Genomic DNA, 8,469 nt, shown 5'->3' with positions numbered 1-8,469 from the left:
ATCCTTGATTCTTAGCCTAGATGCAGAGAAGGAGTTTGATCATTGTTTTCTAAAATTTATCTGGGCACATAAACGACTCTCTAAGTCGGTAATTTGTACACTAAGGGAGCTTGGAGGTCTGGGAGCTCCAGACCTGCTTAAATATTATGTGGCGTCTCATTTACGCTATTTGCCTTTTTGGACCTTAATAACTTCCTCTACTATTTTTAGGGAATGGAGAATCCTGGATTGCCTTGATCCACCCTAATGTGATGCTTTGGAGCTCCTCCCTCCCATTGGCAGATAAGGATTTGCTTTCACCAATGCTGTTTACTAGAAATCTATGGCAGATTTATAAGATTAAATATAATCTATCCTCCACAGCATCGGTACTGACGCCCATTATCCACAACCCCCTACTGCCTGATAATCCTACCAGAGGGATGTGGGAGCCCTAGAGGAGAGGGGCTAATCCATTTTAGGAATATCTTACACCCCGTGGAGAAAAGGTTGCTCTTCTTTTTGGAACTTCAGACCCAATTTGACCTCCCACAAACTGCCTTTTTTGCGTATCTGCAGATTAGACACTATACCCTCTCCCTCACCCAGGCGTCTAGGTTTACAGAAACTACTTCCTTTGAGAGGATATGCATGAATGGTCCATATGCTAAAAGTCTGGTTTCTTCAATTTACCACCTCCTTCATATAACCAAGGAATTTCTGGTAAATATGCATATTTGAGCAACTGGGAATCTATTCTAGGCCGCACTTTGGACAGTGATGAGTGGTCAGATATCTGGGAAGCAGCACAAAAAAAGTTTGATCTGTACATTATATAAGGAAAATTTCTACAAAATAATATTTTGATGGTACCACACACTGAATGTGTTGCACAAGTTTTTTCCCGCTTTGGACCCTATTTGCTGGCGATGTGAGACACAGAGGGGAACCCTGGAACATGTGTTCTGGTATTTTCCCATTATTCAGAGTTATTGGGACCGAGTCCATAAGCTGCTTCAAGATGTGACCCAGCAACAGCTTTTACTAGATCCACTTAACCATTTATTGGGGCTACCCTTTACGGGCTTCCCCAAACTTACTAGTAAACTGATTGCCCATATACTGGTGGCAGCTCGTACCCTGATTCCAACCAGATGGAAATCCACCCTCCCTCTCTCTTTAGAGGATTTATGTGCCCGTATCCAGGATGTTCGCCTAATGGAATACTTTACGGCCCTTATACAAAACAAAGTGGACAGATTCAAATTGATTTGGGATCCATGAGACACCCACTACTCGCAATTGCAGGGCTAGGAAATAGTTGTGCATACTTTACCTTGGAATATTTTACTATTAATCCCCAGCTGCCCCCTCCTTCTCCCCCCTTTTATTGCTCCTGATTCTTATTATTATGACTTATTACACATTTTTGTTTTTATTGTGTGTTTTTTTTTTTCCCTTTCTTTCTTTCTTTTTTTTTTGTTTGTTGTTTTTTTGTCGGTTTCCAGCAATACTGGATAGGATTCTATTTCTGACTCTGGAATCAATATTATCTGAACGTAGCATTTGCTACCTTGGACATGGACATATACTTTGATTGTTTTGTTTTGTATCTTGCCCCAATGTTAATTTTGTATTATTCATATTGATCCTGTACCTGTATTGCTGTGTTTATATTTACAGAAAATTCAATAAAAACTCAGTTTAAAAAAAAAATGATAAGGAAGTTATTTATATATAAAATCCATATCCATAGATTTCCCAAGAGCAAACTGGCAGTTTAATGTGACATTTGCTGAGAAGACTTTCCAACTTGCTCAGATTTCATTTTTGGGAGGTAATTTAATTAAGCTAAAGCTGCTGTTCAGCTGGTTATTGGACAAAACCCCCACTGATTTAAGTGAGTGTTTCCGGCTGATAACATCACATAAAGGCACTTGGTCATTATTAAATTAGTGCTTTAATGTGGAGGAGACACTGCTTTTTCCAATTACACATAACAATACTAATTGGAATCATTCTTGAAACATGGGGCCTAATGACAGCCCTACATTATCCCTGGATTAATGCAAATAAGGGTCTCTCATGCTGTGTGTACAAGGATTTGACAATGTGTCACAGCATATTCTGTCATCCAGGTTTAACATCCCATAAGTGAGTTGGGGCCTCCTGATGAGTTGGAGCAATGAGTAGACAATTTAGATTCCTCTTTATCTATGACCTGTCAATTATCCCTTTAACAGTTAAAGTACATGACAACCCCCCCAAATTTGTTGAAAATGGGGTAAGAAAGAAATAGCTAAACTCAACACCTGGTCATGGGTGCAATTATTACCTATATGGGGGATGACATTTGTTGCCCCATTTAAGCAGGTAATTTTACCATTGCTGCTTCTTCCTCCCCTGCTACTTAGATTTTTTGATTGCCAAGGTGGCATAGGGAAGTGAGGAAGTTTGGGACTGGCCAAAATATTTTGGCCACATCTTCCAGGTTAACCCTGCCTCCTGTTGCAGAGTGATACGATAGGGATGGGGAAATAGAAGGCAAATATTGATGAGAAAAGACCATGCCCCAAAAAGCCAAGGGAAGAGAATGGATTGAGACACTGCAGGGGAAGGCACAGATCCAGAGATTAGCTGCCTGGGGTTAGAGAAGAAGAAGATTTTCACCTATACATATGCTATATATCACATAGGCCACATCCTTTGCCTGGGGTTAGAGTTCTAAAGAGTGCTCAGGTAGGTGTGTAGTTAGTGTTCAGTGTGTGTTTATTTTTTACCACTAGAACACAAATTTCAACCTTTCTTTGGCTGGCAGAATTGTGGACAATGTATAAGTTTTACCTAATGTAGGTTTATTTTTATATACACATGGTGGGGAGCTCCCAGGTTTTGTATCCGTTAGGCAAAAAAAATAGTTTTCTGAGATTGTGGTAGGGTCTGGTCTGGGCTCTGCAGGCTAGAAGCTTTGTAGAGTATTTGGTGGAATCTCCATTCCTAGCTTTACGTTTTACCAATTAGCACAGGCCCTTTTGTCACCTAAATGTATCCTTTATAAACCTACTGAAAAAATGCTAAAAACATAAATGCACTGTTGACTTAGGGGAATTCATTAGGGGTTACCTGGTTAGTCAGGAAATTATATACCTTTATTTAGTGGGTAAAGCAGATATTTTGTTTTTATGACATTGACTTGTACTTTGCCTCCTAATTTGCCTTGCTGAAAAAAAAAATGCAGAAAAACTTGCTTGGATTGTTGCTGCATTTCCATGTCTCATGCATGGTTACTGCTGCCACTATCTGTTTAGTCTGTCCCCTTACTGTCTACAGTATTGTGGTGGTTTTCAAAGTTTATTCCTTTTAGAATAAATAGATTATATAAATATTGCAAAACCATAAACAATTGGAAGCTTTGCTTGTCAGAAAATAACAATACACAAATGTATACATATGATGTCAGTATCATTAGTACTGAAGGCACCCAAGGCCCAAAGTTACAATTTATCAGCACACAGCCATACCTTGCAACTGTTTTTGATTTGGGCGTTCAATGGGTTCCTCCATGTTAAAAAGGTTAAGAAACACTGGTCCAGTGGAAATAACATTTTAGTTTTGGGATGTAAACAGTGTATCATCCTTGTTTGTGGGATTCAGGCTACGTGTGCAACTGTGAAGAAAAGGGTGGTTACATTAGGTCATAAGGGTTAAGGGGAGATATATGAATTTCATATTAAAGTGTAGCTTTTCTTTAGGTGGAATATAAAAATTACACAAAATGTATAGAAACTTTGTAAGCTCTGAAATCAGCACATTCTATTCACATCTAAAATTACATAAGGAATTAAATGTAAAGAATTCAGCACAAAGCATGTGTTGCAGTTGATACAATTGATACAGTGAAGGACATTTAATAATTAAATCACAAAGCTAGTAAAAGCTAAAGATGTTTTACAATCCACATAATTAGGCAACTTATTTTATAAATTTCTACTTTAGCTGTTCTCCAATAGCATTGAGACAAAATAAAACCTACTCCTGTTCCCCATCTTACGTGGCTGTCCATAATTACAGGTGCAGTGGTTGAAAGAACACCAAAAACTGTTGCTAACTGACAGGTAGTCTGATCTGTGTCTACATTTTGCTTGATAAATGTCCCACCATATGTCTTCATGTGTGTTTTTGCTTAATATCTTGTTTTTATGCCATAAGTGCAACTAAACAAAAATAAACATGTATTAGTAATTAACATTAGATTATGATAATGATTTAGTAGTAAAAGCAAAAAAAAAAAAAAAAACTTGCTCATAAACGATCGGCCATTTATTCAATGATTGTTCTTTTTGAACATGGTACAATCACTCCTCCCTGCTATATGCCTTTCAGTGTGTTTTCATGTAAAAAGAAAACAGCCCTTGCTTTGCTACATTCATTAAGTGAAGAACAGGGTGAACAGTTTGAAGAAGGACAAGTTTCAAAGAAACGCAGAGTGTGGTGCAAATATTGGTTGATGTGAACTACGCTATGTGAACTGCTCTTGACATCCCCAGAGGACTATATAATCTGTCTTCGAAATGTAGTATTTGCTTTCAAAAACTACTTACAGCTGTAGAACCTTCTATCCAGAAACAAGATACCTGCATGGAAAAGTCCATAACTGCAAAACAGAGGTTAATCACCACCTTGAGAATTCCTGCAACTGGAAAGCATCTGCAAAACATAACAATCTCCACTGGTATCTCACCATAAGCAATGGGTCATATGATATAGCTTAAATAATTGATTTAAGGGGAGATTTTTCATAGCACCACATCCCTTCTACACAAATTCAAGTACAATGTTCTGTGTTGTGGAGATTTTTCAGGTGCTTTACCAATCATTCATACAACCATAATTAAAATTACTTCTTTAATGTATTGTATTCCATCACAAAAACATTTACAAAGCTCTTATACATACATCTTGGTAATTACAAGGCACATTATATTTTAAAATTTGTATACATTGAAATTCCCATTAATTCCAGTTTTTTGGTCCTTGACACGTTTCACCCGTAGGCTTCCTCAGAAGGACACAAGATATCAACTGCATCTAAATTTCTCTTTAAAGTTTCAATTCATTAAAGTATCATATGGCATAAGTATACAATGCAGGTTACTTTCAATGATGAGGTTTCTGAGCTCACAGCCTCATCAGTACATCATTGAAAGTCCTTTAGATGCAGTTGATATCTACCATTACAAGGAATGAATTCACAAGTAAACTCTGGGTTATTGAAAGCATCATAGATCATTCTTGCAGGTGTACCATGAACCATGCAGAGATGAATACCATGGTCAGTATCTTAGTATCTTAGACATGCCAGATTATGATGGCAAGAATGCTCTATATCCCAACCCCAGTACCAGAAAGGACATGATTTTGGAGAAAGTCCAAAGCAAATTGGAGAACAAAGAACAACTGGGGAAAAGGCAGTCAGATCTGAATACCAGAAAAAAAACAGTACTGGATATGCTACATCGCAAAGGCAAAAAGAACATCTTATATTGTTTTGCATAGGGTATTAATAGGTAATGGGTGAGGGAGAAGGGTGGCTGTGGAGGGAATGTTAGTATGTTAGTTGGTAATTTTGGTGCTTTTCATGTTAGGCTCACAGAAAATGAGTTCTAAAAAGGATGGGAAGCAGGCAGAGGCACGAACAGAATGTGTTGCAGAGATTATCGCTGACCATGAAGGTGGGATAATTTACATATACCCCTTTTTGAAAATGAACCAGAAACATACATTGTTTAATAATTTTTAAATTATTATTAAAACACTTTTCTAAATATTTGCTTTATTTGCATTTGGTAAAATAAATGAAAAAAATTGTGGAAAACAATACTGAAAAAAACAACAATGACCAGAAGATATGACAGAATGGGAACAGAACTTCGCTGGAAAGGGATGAGGAAGAAGGAAGACAAAAAACATAGGGGGAAGGAAAAGAGATCCAAGTATAGAAATAAATAAATAAGATATCATACATACATGTAAAATTTATACCAGGCCAACATAGCTACTATGACAGGCCTGCTTTATAGGTTTTAAAAAATAACATATATACTATAACATTCATATTTCATATAAACACAACATATAAATTTAAAGAAACGTGGAGAGAGACACACAGAGGTAGACACGATTTTTAATATATATCTTGTGTACTGGTGTATTGTAACAGACGTTTGTTTGTCATGCATGCCCAGTAGTGTGCATGATCAGTAAACGACTGTATATACGCATGTTGACAACCAATCGTTGCCCAAATGGATCTTTCTGGATGGTCAAGGGATGTAACTAGTGGCGTTGGTTTGTCATTAGACATTATTTTTTTCAACGATTATGAAATGATCCTTCAGGTATTATTAGTTTCCAACTTATCTGGTTTGTGTACATACTGTAGCTTAAGACTACTTTTATATCATGTAGCCAATAGTTACTCTAATCTAAAGCTGCGTACACACTTCCAATTTTTATCGTTGGTAAACGAACGACGAATGATCCTGCACGATATCTGCGAACGATCGTATGGCACCGATCCTGTACATACAGATAACGACACGATCGTTCGCAGATATTGTACACACGATAGATGCGATCGTTTGAACGATACAGGAAGTGACGTGCACCACAGGAAGTGAATACTGTGAGCGAACGTTCGGATCAAACGAATAACGATTCACCACACTGTTCCTTTCTCCCTATGTGCAATATGCCCTTCAAATTTTTTTCAAGGAAGAAGAAAGCACCTCTTGCTTTGATATGTCTGCTTGAAGAGGAGGAGGTTAAGAAGAAGAAGCGGCGAATGTGGTGCAAGGATTGGTTGTTGGACCGAGACAACATTTCACATGACAGTCTGCTACGGGAACTGCGCCACTCATTCCCAGATGACTACAAAAATATAAATCCCAGAATGCCAGAAAAAAACGGATATTGGAGAAATTGCAGAGGAGGTTGCGGCACAAATTTCATGTTGAGCGTTCGAAAGATCAGTTGCGGAAAAGGTGGTCTGATCTGAAGAACAGAGAGAGGGACGTGCTGCATACGTTGAGGCGACGTATTGACAGAAAACGTAAGTAATAATTTTGTCACTTTGTGCAAGTAAATTTTTTTCGAAAATATTTGTTAAAAGGTATGTAATTTTTTGCAAAATTATTTTTAATTTATTTGCATTTCTTTAAAAAAAATTTTTTGAAATCTTAAAATTTTTTTATTTATTTATGTCAATTTTTGCTTATGTTTTTGCTTTTATGCATTAGGACGGCGTGCTCGGGAGGTAGAGGAGCAGCCGCAGGAGCGTCCGGAGGAGCCGGTAGAGACAGAAGGTAGGATAGATATTGGTATATATTTAATAAGAGAAAATGCATAATTTTGTAAACATAAAAAAACATATTTTTCCATATAGTTTCAAAAATTTTTTGATTTTATTTTTATGCAGAGTGCATTCTGGGGACCCCTGACCAGGCTGGCCGTCCGGAGGAGCCGGTAGAGGTGGAAGGTAGGATATCGGTATATTATACGAAAAAATTGTATAATTTTCTAAATATGACAAATAGATTATTTTTACATATAGTGCAAACATGTATTTTATTTTTTTTATGCAGAATTGATTGTAGCTTCAAATGACCAGCCTGGCAATCCGGAGGAGTCAGTAGAGGTGGAAGGTAGGATATCGGTATATGGTTATAAGGAAAAATTGTACAATTTTCTAAATATGACAAATAGATTATTTTTAGATATAGTGCAAACATGTATTTGTTTTTGTTTTTTTATGTAGAGTTGATTGTTGGGTCAATTGACCAGCCTGGCCGTCCGGAGGAGGCAGTAGAGGTGGAAGGTAGGATATCGGTATATGGTTATAAGGAAAAATTGTACAATTTTCTAAATATGGCAAATAGATTATTTTTACATATAGTGCAAATATGTATTTGATTTTTTTTTTTTTGCAGAGTTGATACTGGTTTCCGCAGAAGAGAAGGTAGTCCAGTCTGTGGTGGAAATTGAGCCACATATGTACCCAACTTTTAGAGAGGTAGGTTGCATATAATTGTGTGTAATTTAAGAGATAAATATATATATATATATATATATATACACACACACACACACACACATACACTCATATACACAATACAGTATGTACTGAGCGAACGTTCGTTCATCACGCATGCTCAGACCATGGACGATCACTGAACGACCGTACACACGATAGATGGTCAACGATCGTCGTCCAATCGGATCCGCCCGTCCGGTCGTTCATTTCCAACGACAATCCTCGTTCGTCGGCGTCGTTGGTGACTTTTTTTACGAACGATTTTTGGCCAATCGGTCGTTAGTCATTCGTCCGTCGTTTGTTTCCAACAATAAAAATTGGAAGTGTGTACGCAGCTTAAAACTTTTACCTTCACTCTATTAATAGGTCAAGTTGAACAGTTTTGAGATCCTGCTCTG

At 37.3% G+C, this 8,469-nt stretch overlaps 1 long non-coding RNA gene across 2 annotated transcripts; it reads left to right on the top strand.

The window, feature by feature from the left end:
- Window positions 1–6,944: 6,944 nt before the first annotated feature.
- Window positions 6,945–8,074, top strand: LOC140321725 (uncharacterized). Of its 2 annotated transcripts, XR_011919007.1 has the most exons (4): window positions 6,945–7,343; window positions 7,457–7,516; window positions 7,796–7,855; window positions 7,968–8,053. It is a non-coding gene; the product is annotated as an uncharacterized lncRNA (long non-coding RNA). The 2 variants fall into 2 exon arrangements; XR_011919006.1 differs by having other exon boundaries at window positions 7,796–8,074.
- The last annotated feature ends 395 nt before the right edge of the window (window positions 8,075–8,469 follow it).

This window comes from Pyxicephalus adspersus, chromosome 1, assembly GCF_032062135.1.
Source record: "Pyxicephalus adspersus chromosome 1, UCB_Pads_2.0, whole genome shotgun sequence".
NCBI lineage: Eukaryota > Metazoa > Chordata > Amphibia > Anura > Pyxicephalidae > Pyxicephalus > Pyxicephalus adspersus.
The sequence above is the reverse complement of the archived record's forward strand: the minus strand, read 5'-3'. Positions and strand labels throughout refer to the sequence as shown.